The following is a 14,708-nucleotide window of genomic DNA, read 5'->3' on the forward strand; positions in this document are numbered from 1 at the left end:
TACAGCACATGAGTAGGTAAGTTTAAAGAATATCAGGGTCTCACATCAGATCTTCACTGCTATCCTATTGAAGGCAACAGTGTATTTGTTCCTATTGATTGAAAATACATGTTCAAAGCTGAATGTTTCAAATAGACACTGACATAAAAAAATGTGTGTTTCTGTTTGTTGAATTCTGAAATAACATTAGCTATCCCTCCTGGGCCTTGGTCACATCAGATCTCCTGGGATAAGTGAGTATTATTTAGGGCATTACTTAGGTGGGATACATTCATGAAACTGTAAGGTACTTAGAGAAGGAGTTAGTTAAACTATAGATAGCACTCTTTCTTCCATGTGAGTACTGAACCACTGTTCCAGCACAATGTGAAGGGGTACCATGCAGCTGGAAGTCTTTTAAATGACTAAGATCCATGGGACTTTTCACAAGAGAGATGGTATTAACTGGTGCCCTGGCTAACATCCACTGTGAGTAATTACATTTGACCTTCCTAAATCTGCAGTTTTAAATGGATATAGTATTACATTTTTCACTTAGGGTACATCTATGCTACCTGCCGGATCGGCGGGCAGCAATCAATCCAGCGGGGATCAATTTATCGCGTCTAGATTAGACGCGATAAATTGATCCCCAAGCGCTCTCCCATCAACTCCTGTACTCCACCACTGTGGGAGGTGCAGGCGGAGTCAACAGGGGAGTGGCAGCAGTTGACTCACTGCTGTGAAGATACTGCAGTAAGTAGGTCTAAGTAGGTCAACTTCTGCTACATTATTCACATAGCGGAAGTTATGTAACTTAGATTGACATCCCTCGCACCAGTGTAGACCAGGCCTTAGTGTTCTAAACTGTTGTGTACTGTTACCTGCTAAATAGTTTCTGTATTGCACTGCAGATGTGGCTGTATTTCAATGACAGATATACTGATCCTATGGTTCTGGTGGGATGAAATCCTAGCAATTGTCAGTAAGTTTACTAAGGAGGAGAGATTTCTCATAAAGACAAATCAAAACAAGGCACAATGGTAAAAAGTGTCACAAACTACAGCCTCTCCCCTCAGAGCCTAGGAAGAAGCCCTGCCTTCCCCAGGCACTCTCACCCTTTCTGTATCTTCAGTAGCCCTTTTAGATCCCATCCCCTGAAAACTTGTGCAAGAAAGGGTCAAGGAAACTTGAGTTAATCTTTCTGGACAACTAGGGGCAAGGTAGTACTGTTGTGTCCTCATGCAGGTTTGTATTTTAATGAGCAAAGTGCTTTGGAACCCTTTGGGATGCAAGACACTGTATAAATGTGAGATATGTTTACTGATGTGGGGTATATTCGAGTGGTCTTTGAAAATCTTTGCTGAACTCGTCATTCAGTCTGAGCAGCTTTTCATACTGCTACTATTCACCTGTTCTTTTCTTCTTTACCATATGAGTGTCCCATACCCACTATTCCAGTGACTGTGCTTCCAGTTGGAATATTATTTTCAGAACCCGGGAACTATTTCTCTGGGCAAGTAATTGAAGTTTCTATTAATAAAAGCAAAGAAATCATCCATGATCTTCAGTCTCTGCTGGAGTTCTGTAAATAAGAAATGTAATTTACACTTAGTAATGAAACTTGGACTGGAATGGAGATAGTGTGCACAGGTCATTCAGACATAGATCAGTGTGATTAACATTGCAACCAGGTTTGGCCTTTTGGCAGCAGGTGACTTACTGCATCCTCTCACTTAGGTAATATACCTACTGTGAAGGGACAATTTTAAAGACCTGCTTAATATAAAGATGTGCTAGAGAATTAGTGAATTAAAAATGGTAAGCTCAGCTGGAAGCTCCACAGGAACAATGTCACTGAAATTCAGTTTCAGTTGCTGCACTTTTTACATCTATTTATAGGGCCTCCAACACAGTAGTATTGGGGCTCCTTCAACAGGCTGGTAACGAGTTGCCATCATTTCAAGTCACTTGTCGGTCATAAACAGTTCAAATTATAAATTCATCACATTTAAATGATCTGGTGCTAATTGCTCTTTTGCATGTAATTATCAGTGCAGATTTAATCAGTATGGAAATATCACAACATGACAAAAAGTAAAAATAAGACTGGGGGAAAAATGCCTGAAAAAAAAACACCAACAAAAACCCTTGGTGGTCAGACTTTTTAGTCAATCCTGGAACACCATATTTGGTTACATCTCTCTTGGTGAGCGTCTCTGGCCAAGAGAGCTTTTATAAGTGTAATTTTTCTGCCAGGTGGAGCTAGCAGCAACAAGGGCCGGATTCAGTATCTAGGGGTTCCTTTTCAACAATAGAACACAAAACCAACTCGAACTTCCACCCAGTGACCTGATACAATTACACACCACCTCCTGGGCACCTCTAAGAGGCAATATTTCCCCTATTGCAAGCACAGAGTCTAAGTGTAGCAAATACTTTTAATAAAAGGAGGGAATTAACTCATCATTAATTTGGGAAAACACCACAACTAGGGTTCATAAACACAAGCCATGTGCAAAAGACCCCTCAGGGTCTCAAGTCTAGCAACCCAAAAGTCCCTTTAACAGGCCTGTCCCTTCTCTGTACCCCACTCAGAGTTGCTATCCTTGGCCAGTGCAGCCCCAGAGTTTAGAGGCTTATCCTCAAAGTTCACCTCCCACCCTGTGTGGAAGGTGGTGGTGGTGAGGGGGGGTAAGGAGGCACTTTACATGCTGCATTGCTCGGGCACTCGCCTGTCGCCCCAATGGCCAATTGCCATGCCTGTGCGGGGCTCTGCTCTGGTCCTGTCCACCAGCTTCTCTGCTGGCAACTTGCCACACATCTTTGCCAGCTGCCCTGCTGGTTGCACCTCTCTGCCAACCATCCTACTAGCCGCTTGCCACACCTCTCCACCAGCCACTCTGCTGGTCGCACCTCTCCGCCAACCACCCTACTATCTGCTTGCCACACCTCTCCGCCATCCTCCCTGCTAGCTGCTTGCCAGGCCTCTCCACCAGCCGCCCTAATGGCCACTTGCCACACCTCTCCACCATCTGCCCACTCTCCAAGACGTCTTCAGCCCCCCCCCCCCCCCCACTTAACATAGCTCTCAGTAATTTCAGCTCTCAGTGGTTTCAGCTGTTAATGGGAGAGCCTCACTGCTGGTGCACACTGGGCAGTCTCTTGCAATAGAGGCACTCTCCCAAAGTAAGTTTAATACTTAGACTTAAGTATTAGTGATTTCAGTTCTGCAGTATGTAACAAGACTCCAAATTAGCTCTTTTATTATACCATGGAGAGAAGCAGGGTCAACACTACCATGTACAGGTACCTATCCTAACCTTTACTCAACTCATTGGGCTTTGGAACTCATGTCTCCTGCTTAGCGAGGGCTGTTCAGTTGAGAGTGAGTCCCTCCATTGGGGTATGCCATTGGGGTACAGTTCTGCGAACCAAGGGCAGCAAGGATAACAACACTTTATTACTTCTGCCCCAATAACAAGGAGACTGGGGATCCAAAACCAGCCATGAGTGATCATTTGGGCAAGTAATCCCATCATGCTGAGCACCTAGGCAGGGTGGGTGTGTCCTTGCAAATGAAATAAGCTTCTGAAGTCTTTTTGCAAAGCTCACCACTAGATGTCAGGGGAGAGCTCATCCAGACTCTGCTTACATATGAAGGCCTGGTCTACACTACGCTGTTAAACTGATTTTAACAGCGTTAAATCGATTTAATGCTGTATCCGTCCCCACTACAATGCTCTTTATGTCGATTTAAAGGGCTCTTTAAATCAATTTCTGTACTCCTCCCCAACGAGAGGAGTAGCGCTAAAATCGATGTTAACATATCAGTTTAGGGTTAGTGTGGCCGCAAATCGACGTTATTGGCCTCCGGGCGGTATCCCACAGTGCACCACTGTGACTGCTCTGGACAGCAATCTGAACTCAGAGGCACTGGCCAGGTAGACAGGAAAATCCCCGCGAACTTTTGAATTGCATTTCCTGTTTGGCCAGCGTGGAGCTCTCATCAGCACAGGTGACCACGCAGAGCTCATCAGCACAGGTAACAATGCAGTCTCCTGAGAATCGAAAAAGAGCACCAGCATGGACCGCACGAGAGGTACTGGATCTGATCGCTATATGGGGAGAGGATTCCAGTGCTAACAGAACTCCGTTCCAAAAGACGAAATGAAAAAAATATTTGAAAAAATTTCCAAGGCTATGATGGGAAAAGGCCACACCAGGGACTCAGTGCAGTGCAGAGTGAAAGTTAAGGAGCTCAGACAAGCATACCAGAAAACCAAAGAAGCAAACGGAAGGTCGGGTCAGGGCCGAAACATGCCGCTTCTACGCTGAGCTGCATGCAATTTAGGGGGCTGCGCCACCACTACCCCCCTTGTCCGTGGATTCCGAGGTGGGGGTTATAATCTCAACCATGGCTGAGGATTCAGCGGACGGGGAAGATGAGGAGGAGGAGGAAGAGGAGGAACGACCTTGCAGCGAGCACACAGCACTCCGTTAGCCCCAACAGCCAGGAGCTTTTTGTGACCCAGACGGAATTACCCTCCCAGCCCTCCCAAGCCACTAGCCCAGACAGTGAAGCCATGGAAGCGACCTCTGGTGAGTGTACCTTTTGTAAATATAAAACATGGTTTAAAAGCAAGCGTTTTTTAATGATGATTTGCCATGAGGGCTTGGGATGCATTCGCGGCCAGTAAAGTTACTGGAAAAGTTTGTTAACATGTCTGGGGATGGAGCGGAAATCCTCCAGGGACATCTCCATGAAGCGCTCCTGGAGGTACTCCAAAAGCCTTTGCAGAAGGTTTCTGGGCAAGGCAGCCTTGTTCCGTCCACCATGGTAGGACACTTTACCACGCCATGCATGTAGCAAGTAATCGGGTATCATTGCATGACAAAGCATAGCTGCGTATGGTCCCGGTGATTGCTGGCATTCAAGAAACATCCGTTCTTTATCTCGCTGTGTTATCCTCAGAGAGTGATATCATTCATGGTAACCTGGTTGAAATTCAGGAATTTAATTAAGGGACAGAGATGGCCATTTTTCCTACTGGGCTGTTTTGCTTAAAAGAAATCCTCCTTGCACGTAGCAAAGCGGGGGGGGGGAGGAAGGATAGCGCTGAGCTTTTTTTGCGCGTTTGGCCAGCAGGAATCTTCCCAGCTACCAGCCACGCGGTGGGGGGGAAGGGAAAGGGGGTGATTAGCAGTGATCTTCCATGATACCAGCCATGCGGTGGGGGGAGGGGTAAAGCAATCCAGAGAATTGGATTGGGGAAGGGGGGGGGTTGGCGTCTGCTGCTGCTGTTAACAGGAAAGAAGCATCAGAGGGCACTGTGTATATGAAGGCTGGAGAAGCCGAAAGACAATGGCTTACCATGGCCGCATGCAAGCTGAATTCTGATGCCCGGACCTGCGTCTGTGAGATCTGTAACACCAGAGCGCAGGCACTCAATATTAAAGATGCAAAATGCGACCTTGTAGTGAAATCACATGTGCTATGTAAGGTGAATAGTGTTGTTCACTGTGAAAGAGTATAACCATTGTTCTGTAAAATGTATCTTTTTAAATACTTCTCTCCCTTTTTTCCCTCCTCATGCAGCTGCACATTTTTCAAGCCTCCCTACTCCATCCCGAAGGCTAGCTCAGATAAGGCGGAGGAAGAAGAGACGCGAGATGAAATGTTCTCGGAAATCATGGAAGTAACCCGCAATGAAAGAGCTCATCTGAATGAGTGGAAGGACGTGGTAGCAAAGTACAGGAAAGATGCCAGTGAACGTGAGGACAGGAGGGACCAACGTGAGGATAGGAGAGACGCTCGAGATGAGAGGTGGCGGCAGGAAGATCAGAGGTGTGCGGCAGGAAGATCAGCGGTGGCGGGATGCAACGCTGGAGCTGCTGCGTGATCAAACTGATATCCTCCGACGTCTGGTGGATCTTCAGGAAGAGCAGCGGGGTCACAGAGTGCCGCTGCAGCCCCTGTTTAACCACCCTCAGTACCTCACCATGTTCCATATCTTCCTCACCCAGATGTGTAAGAACGCGTGGGGAAGGCTTTGTGCACCCGCCCACTCCACCCCCGTGGACAGTCCAACCAAAAGGCTGTCATTACATTGAAATGTGCTTAATGGCCTTTTCCTTCCTCCTATCCTCCTCCTCCCAAACCACACCTCATAAATTACCTTGTAATTTCTCTCCCTCTTTTTTTAAGCAATAATTACAGGGAATGACTTTTAATAAAGAATACATGATTTTTAAACGATAGTGACTTTATTTCCTTAAGCAAGCTGTAATCGAAGGGGAGGGTGGGTTGTTTACAGGGAAGGAGTCAATAAAGGGGGGGGGGTTCATGAAGGGAAAAACAAACACAGCAGTCACACCGTACCCTGGCCCGTGATGAAACTCGTTTTCAAGCTTCTCTGATGCGCACCGCTTCCTGGTGTGCTCTTCTAAATCGCCCTGGTGTCTGGCTGCACGTAATCAGCGGCCAGGTGATTTGCCTCAGCCTCCCACCCCGCATAAAGGTCTCCCCCTTACTCTCACAGAGATTGTGGAGCACACAGCAAGCAGCAATAACAAAGGGGACATTGGTTTGGCTGAGGTCTGAGCGAGTCAGTAATGTGCGCCAGCGCGCCTTTAAACGGCCAAATGCACATTCTACCACCATCCTGCACTTGCTCAGCCTGTAGTTGAACAGCTCCTGACACTGTCCAGGCTGCCTGTGTATGGCTTCATGAGCCATGGCATCAAGGGGTAGGCTGGGTCCCCAGGATAACGACAGGCATTTCAACATCCCCAACTGTTATTTTCTGGTCTGGGAAGTAATTCCCTTGCTGCAGCCATTTAAACAGAGTAGTGCTTCTGAAGACGCGAGCGTCATGAACCCTTCCTGGCCATCCCACGTGGATGTTGGTGAAACGTCCCTTGTGATCCACCAGTGCTTGCAGCACCATTGAAAGTACCCCTTGCGGTTTATGTACTGGGTGCCCTGGTGCTCCGGTGCCAAGATAGGGATATGGGTTCCATCTATCGCCCCCCACAGTTAGGGAATCCCATTGCAGCAAAGCCATCCACTATGACCTGCACGTTTCCCAGAGTCACAACCTTTCGTAGCAGCAGCTTAATGATTGCTTTGGCTACTTGCATCACAGCAGCCCCCACAGTAGATTTCCCACTCCAATTGATTCCGACTGACCGGTAGCTGTCTGGCGTTGCAAGCTTCCAGAGGGCTATTGCCACTCGCTTCTCCACTGTGAGGGCTGCTCTCATCTTGGTATTATGGCGTTTCAGGGCAGGGGGAAAGCAAGTCACAAAGTTCAAAGAAAGTGCTCTTACGCATGCGAAAGTTTCGCAGCCACTGCGAATCATCCCACACCTGCAAAACTATGCGGTCCCACCAGTCTGTGTTGTTTCCCGGGCCCAAAATCAGCGTTCAATGGGTAGAACTTGCCCCATTACCAGCAGGAGCTCCAAAGCGCAGGGGCCCATGGTTAGGGAGAATTCAGTTTCCATGTCCTCATCACTCTCATCGCTGTGCTGCCGTAGCTGCCGCCTCCTCTTCGCCTGGCTTTGCAGGTCCTGGTTCAGCATAGACTGCATGAGAATGTGCAAGGTGTTTACAACGTCCACGATTGCAGTATTGATCTGAGCAGGGTCCATGCTTGCTGTGCTATGGCGTTTGCTCAGTTTACCCAGGAAAAAAGGTGCGAAATGGTTGTTTGCTGCTTTCATGAAGGGAGGGGTTAGGCTGTACCCAGAACCACCTGCAACAATGATTTTTACCCCATCAGGCACTGGGCTTCCAACCCAGAATTCCAAGGGGCGGGGGAGACTGCAGGAACTATGGGATAGCTACGGAATAGCTATCCACAGTGCAACACTCCAGAAATCGACGCTAGCCTCGGACCATGGACGCACACCGCCGAATTAATGTGCCTAGTGTGGCCGCGTGCAATCGACTTTATAATACCTGTTTTATAAAACCGGTTTATGTTAATTCGAAATTATCCCGTGGTGTAGACATAGCCGTATTCTTAAAATAGAATAAATGGTAAACTGACTTTCAAAGATGGAAAAGTTTGGGATTAAGCATCTGGAAAGGAATGTTGATGACACTGAGAACAAGGTTGAACATGTGAAGGAGAATATACAAGATCTTAACAATGCTTAATAAGAATGTTCTATGTTGGTACAGTGTCTGCCACAATGGGATCCAGGTCTATTACTTCTAGAAGTAATGATAATACAAATAAATAATAATTATTTAATTAATAAATGACCAATTAAAACTGGTCAAAACCAAGGAGTGGTTTTGGATTTGGTTTCACAAAATATTTTCAGTAGAGGTTTTGGAGCTGCTCTAACTTTGCCTCTGCTATATGGCCCCTTTCCTACACACCCAGACAAGTGTGTGGTGGTTGTTAAGCAAGCTAATGAAATGCTGCAAAAGATTAAAGAAGAAATTATTACCAAAAGCGTGAAGTAGAATCAAGGCCTGATTTTTATTTTCTTGAGGAGAGAAAAAATACTTTTGCTTTGTATCTTTTTTATTTTTAATGATCCCAGTTAATGTTTAATAGTATTAGACGGAATTGAATATGCCTTTTTTATAGTGACCCACTTCCCTCAGTGAAGTAATCATGAAATATATAATTCATTTGACTAAGTAAAAAGTTTATAGAAAGGCTGTGGGTGGGGAATGGCACTACAAACTTCCTTGTGCTGCCTAGCCAATATTCCACAACCCAAAGCAGGGGGAAGCATCTCAGAGATTGAGAAGGTCTTTCATTCTCCATATCTTTTTCAGTCTTTCCTCATTCAGAGGAGATTCACATGGATGCCAATTATGGGGAGAATTTTGTGTGTGTGTGATATGCACACTTCTTCACTAGGAATCCTGAGACCAGGTCACTAAATAGCTATCAAATGGCAACAGAATTCAATCACCATTATACTAAGTTGGGCTGGATATGAATCAATGTTGTGGTGATAAAAGGTTCCTGAGCCTATTACGAATCCACTGAGCTCTCTAAACTCTAATACTTTATTGTTATTCTATATGAACACACACACTTCAACATCTTTGTATTTTACTAACTGGACATTAAAGACATTCTTTGAGCTGCATTTATGTCAGGAAGATCATTTGGACACTTTGGGGTTGGAGATCATGGTTTCCCCCCATCATTATAGTGGAGTGTTTTATAGTGAGGGTTGTTATTTAGATTTATATGGTGTGAGCTAGTAGTGAAACTTATTTATTTCTGTTTTTTACTGGCTTGTTATGAATTCCTCTGAGAAAATATCATTAAAATAATAATTCTAGAAATGATAATAATGAAGTAGATTCAGTACCTATTTTCCCCCCTGAAAGTTGTCTGCACTCCATCCTTGAATGATTTTGTGATGTTAACTCTCTGGAAGGTATAGCATTATTTTTCTTATGCATGTTCAGCTTTTCTACACTAGAACAGAAAAATAAAAACAAAAACCCTGGCCGAATGGATCTCCTTAGCAGTGAATTTCTTCAGGACTTCTGAATCAGAGCAGATTAGATCATTCTGAACTGATGTGATGTATAATGCCCATATCTGCTATGCAGTCAGTTCCTTGCATTTTGTTGGAAGGAATAAGAATAAAGCTCCAGAATTTGAGTGAAATTGTTTTTATTACTGGAATCACAAGATTTATTATAGGCATAAAAATTCTATTGCAGCTGTCACAGAGAGTGATTCAACTTTGCATATTGGGTTCCCTGACCCTGGAAGCATGAACTGGAATTGAAACACATCTACTGCTTTGGATCCTTATTTGCATATAGTCCTACTGTCAAACAGAAATATTTAATGCTTGGAATTCAGTGCATACAATTTTATTATTTTCTTTAAATCTTCCCTTGTTTCAATTACCATTTATTAAATGTTCTTTTGACATAATATTTTCCTTTCTAAATGTGCCTCGGCTCATGAAGTGAACAGAGTGGAGGCGAAAACTGGATCTCTGACTTGAAACTATTTATGAACTGCAAGTAATGAAAAAGCAATGACAGATGAAATGATGACTGTCTTAGCAATTTGAATCCAGACTTCTGTTGGACTTGTTCATCAACTTTGAAAAATGAAATATGAACTGTAATGGAATATCACTCTCAGTGAGTCTTCTATCATCAGATAAAGGATTATGACAGCTACATAATTCTGCTTCTTCTGTAAAAGGTGACACTGTGGCATAAAGAGGTGTGATTGTTCCATTAGTTCTTGATATCATTTAGTACTTACGACATCATTGGGTACGTGAATTGATATTTGCACTCTATAATCCTCAGAAAGGCTTTGGAAACACTTACACAACTTCACATCTAGCCACTTTCCCATCTTAAGAATTTGTTGAGTGCTGAACTACTGTACTCCTTCTTCTCCCCTCCCCCCAAAAACAGAGTGGTCTTTTTATTCTTTGGAGATTTGAAACAGATATTGTCTTCCGTGTGACTTAACTTGAATTTATTTTTGGTGTTTTCATGTATTTTGGGGACTGAAAGGAGTTGCTGGTAAATTAAGCAAATATGCAATAAATAGCTATCTACGGGATTTCAGTATGCATTCATTGTGAATGGACTCCAAGAGTGGGCCCTTTAAGGTGAACTTTCATTATAAGGGGCCATCTTGTACTAGTATCCTGATTATTTCTTCTTAGAAATCTTAGTTCCTGGTCTGAAAAGGACTTTCCAGGACATCTATACTAACAAACTACTAGTGGGTGCCAAATTACTTACTAACAGTTATGTTGTGATGACATATACCTATCAGCCCATCAGTTTGTTCAGCACCATGGCATGCATCCACTTCATCCTGCTGCCAAAGGCTCTGGTTAATAGGTCCCTTCATGATTAGAGATTTCCAAACCAGGTAGGTCCATTTCTAATGGATAATTTTCATTTTTGAAAATTATCAGGGGAAGAAGATAATTCTTTGGTGTCCTATAGTTAAATGCTATAGGGCTTGTCTATCAGGGGAAGTTGTTCTGTAGTTTATGTTTGATGCAATAGAGAAGGAGAAGCCAGTGGAAAATTTCAAAGTGATAGGCTAGGAGAATGATCTTTGCAGCAGCATTCAGAATGGTTATGCATGGAGCAAGATTGTATTTGTCAATAGAGTGCCTTTTTCTGGTTTATCATTTATTGGAAATGAATTAAGATAAACCAGAAAAAGGCAATCTTATTCTGGAATAAGAGTGTCCACATGGGGAGATAGTGTGGAACAGCTATTGTAGAATACTTATTTGGAATAGCTATGATACTCAATTATGTACAAGACCTTATTCAGCAAAAAGCTCCAGCTGAGCCACATTTCCCGCTTTTTTATTGCTCAACTGTTTTTTTAGGATATCTCACTCAAAGAAGGGTGCTGTGTTGGTGCTTAATATAAAAATACCAATGTTAAAAAAGTGCAGAAAATAAACAAAGGAGCCTAATACCGAGGCTGCCTGTCCTTGGAGGAATGAAGGAATCAGCTGTAGAAACCAGAGAGCAGTACATTTCCTGTGTGGGGTTGGGACTGAATGATGGCTTACAACTATATTGTTGTAGAGAAATTTAGGAATAATCAGGCCATTTTCTACCTTTTCCCCAGCTGTAAAGCTTGCCAGGCAGGGCATTTTCACTGGATCCAGAGAACAATTTTATAGCGAGCAATTTATTACAACACAAATTGAAAAATGTGCTAATTCCATACCCTTAGCTGCACAAATAAAGAAAACATGTCATTTATTAACTAATGTGATCCCTGAAGCCTGTTTCTTTTTAACAGACATGGTTTAATCTTTGAGCAGCAGATGCACAAATTGTCTTAAGGCTGAAACTACAAACAGTGTGATTTTGTGAGGAGAACTGTACATGGAGGGACACTATGGCAACAGTTGCAATATGCTCTCTCTCTCTCTCTCTCTCTTGCAGCACTGCACCAAACCTGGCCTGTTGCCTTGCCTTGAAAGACACTTTGTTTCAAGTGCCATCCCCCGAGAATATGGTTCAGCATCTCCTTTGCTGCGGTGATCAATGTCTAGAAGTTCATGTGAAAATGGAGCTTCGTTCCAGTTTGCAGGGGGGCAGCTGCCCCACTCCTGAAGAACAGGTGTTAAAAGCAGCAACGCTAAGCTGTTTGGGGAAGCAGCCACAGCTGTGGCCAGCTCAGTTAGAACCCAGCTGGCCCTGAGAAAAGGGCTGTGGGCCGGGAGCTGAAGGAGGTGTCTCAATCTAGCCCTGGAGTGGGAAGGGCTAGCTGCCTGGGAGCAAGGTACCTGAGGTGGAGTAGTGTTGGAGAATAGGGCAAGGGAGCTGGGGAGCTCCAACCTGGTACACCCCTAGGCTGCCGGCCTTGGCGAAGACTTACAAAGGTACTGAGGCTACAGAGGTGCAGCCTGGGAATAGGCAAAGGCAGCAGGTCCTAACCCCTTGCCAATGATGAGTGGCCATTACAGACTGCAGTCTTCCCCAGTGAGCGGGGGGTAGATGAGGACTGGCAGTAGCCACTGAGGCAAGGTGGGTTTAGAGGGTTGGGGGTTCCCTTTGGAGGGGAGACTGAGTGTGGGGGTACTGTTGGGGCAGAACCCCAAAGTAAAGGGCACCGGGGTCCAGAAGGGACACAGGGCCACCGGTAGGTGAGACACCAGCCTGCAGAGGGGTCTCCATATGCTGGAAAAGAGCTAATTCTCAGAAGCCCAGCAGGAGGCGCCGCACTGGTGAGTCTCGACATTGCTACACAGTTCTATTTCTAATCTTTCAAATGAGCAAATTAGTTATGAATTATTTATCTAGAACATTCGAGTGGGCACAAACAAAGGAGAATCAAATGTGCTTAGTTCTGCCTTCCATGAAACTTTGGAGCTTTGGAAATTTATCCAGCATGCCTCCAATCATGGCTTCATTTTGTCCTGAACACTTGACAAGTAGGGTTCACCTGTGCAAGGTTAGCATCATTGCCTCCCTGTTGATTCAGTACTATGCAGAATTGGGTCCTTAGTAAGGGAACTAAAAGGTGGTGATTTCTCCTTTGCTCTGAACTGATGTGTTCAAACCACTGAGCAAAGCAAATATTCATTAAATAAAGCCAAACCTCCCAGGCTCAAATATAATATGCTGAACAAGAGTTGAGAAATTTTTTTTCTCTTTGCTTTATGCACCTGCAGTATGTTGCTGATCCAGAAAAGCACTTAAGCACGTGAGTAACTTCAAGTACACGAACAGTCGTGTTAGCTTAAAGCTAAACACATGCTTACATGCTTTGCTGTATTCAAGTCAGCGGATTTCAGTATGATGAATCAACTGAACTGGCTGACACACTCTGACCCGCTTATTCAATCCACCTTTTTCACAGCAGTACAAAATACCATGGAACACTGCCAATCTGTTTTGACCACCCTCCAGATATTACAATATTGGATGACTCACTGCATGGTAATGTATGTTGGGAACTGATTTCCTGAAGCAAAAGTTATCTTCTTTCGTTTGTGGACCAAAGTCTTTCAATTGTTTTACAAAGAAAACTAACTCCCACAAATAGCCCTGGTCTTCTATAAATCTTCTGGCTTGTGCCAATTGCAGAATTCTACCTTTTTTTTTATTGTAACGTAAGCAGAGTCAGGATGAGCTGTATCCTGACACCTGGTGGTGAATTGTAGGGAGTGTGGAAAGAATGTCAAGAATCTCAAAATCCCCTACTATGTGCTGAGATCACTAAGAGTTGAAATCACAAAAGAGCTGAAATTACTGAGCTGGGAGCACTGAGTACTGTGCTAACTAGTGGGGGAGCCTGAAGCTATACTGCAGAACAGAGCAGCTGGCGGAGTGGAGCAGTTTGTGGAGATGGCTGAAGCGGACCACGGGACAGCTGGTGGAGCGGAGCGGCTGGCAGAGCGGAGTAGCTGTGGAACGGGTTGGAGCAGCCCATGGAGCGAGCGGAGCCGAGCAGTTTGCAGGGACAACTGGAGCAGCTCACGGGGCAGCTGGTGGAGCGGAGCAGTTTGTTGAGGACGGCTGGAGGAGCAGAGTGGAGCGGCTGGTAAGGCGGAGCAGTTCGTGGAGAAGGCGAAGCAGAACCCACGGAGATGCAGGGCAGTTGGCCCTGGACCACGTAAGGTGCCCCTTTCACCCAGGCTGGGGGAGGGACCTCTACAGATAGACTCTTGAATTCTGGGGTGGCATTGACCAGAGACTTTTGGGTTGTTGACTTTGGAGTGATTGGACTTAAGACCCTAAGGGGAAAAGGACATTGCCAAATGTACTTGGGGTGTGGTTTTTTTATGGTTGTGTTATAACTCTGTTTGTGGTGTTTCTCCAATGGGATGCTGCATTGATTCCTTTTTATTAAAAAGGTTTTGCTACACTCAGACTCCGTGCTTGCGAGAGGGAAGTATTGCCTCCTAGAGGCGCCAGGAGGGTGTGGTAATGTAAGTGTCCCAGGTCACTGGGTGGGGGCTTGAGCCGGTTATGCATTGTGTTACTGAAACGGAACCCCTGGATACTGAACCCGGCCCTTGTTGCTGCCAACTCAGAGGGGCAGAAGGGTTACAGTAATAAACTAGCTATGTGTTCAACTTGAACTTTATATGTGTACAAACTACCTCTCTGAGATGGAATCAGAACCACTCAACTGTATGCCTGAGGCCCTATGCTGCTGAAAGCCAGTGAAAGTTCTTCTTTAGTCCAAGAGGGAGAGGCCCTCTCCTTTTGAAGAAGG

The 14,708-nt window shown here is 44.9% G+C and overlaps 2 long non-coding RNA genes across 2 annotated transcripts in view; one reads left to right on the top strand and one right to left on the bottom strand.

The window, feature by feature from the left end:
- Positions 1-4,349: 4,349 nt before the first annotated feature.
- The window catches only part of LOC142046883 (uncharacterized), a 362,358-nt gene continuing 351,999 nt past the window's right edge, over positions 4,350-14,708 (top strand). The window contains exons 1-2 of the long non-coding RNA XR_012655946.1: positions 4,350-4,581; positions 5,579-5,827. This is a non-coding gene — a long non-coding RNA (uncharacterized LOC142046883). The remainder of the gene's footprint in view (positions 4,582-5,578; positions 5,828-14,708) is intronic.
- Positions 5,674-14,708, bottom strand: part of LOC142046884 (uncharacterized) — a 361,020-nt gene continuing 351,985 nt past the window's right edge. Inside the window, exon 2 of the long non-coding RNA XR_012655947.1 lies at positions 5,674-5,976. This is a non-coding gene — a long non-coding RNA (uncharacterized LOC142046884). The remainder of the gene's footprint in view (positions 5,977-14,708) is intronic.

This window comes from Chelonoidis abingdonii, chromosome 1 (genome assembly GCF_003597395.2).
Source record: "Chelonoidis abingdonii isolate Lonesome George chromosome 1, CheloAbing_2.0, whole genome shotgun sequence".
Lineage (NCBI taxonomy): Eukaryota > Metazoa > Chordata > Testudines > Testudinidae > Chelonoidis > Chelonoidis abingdonii.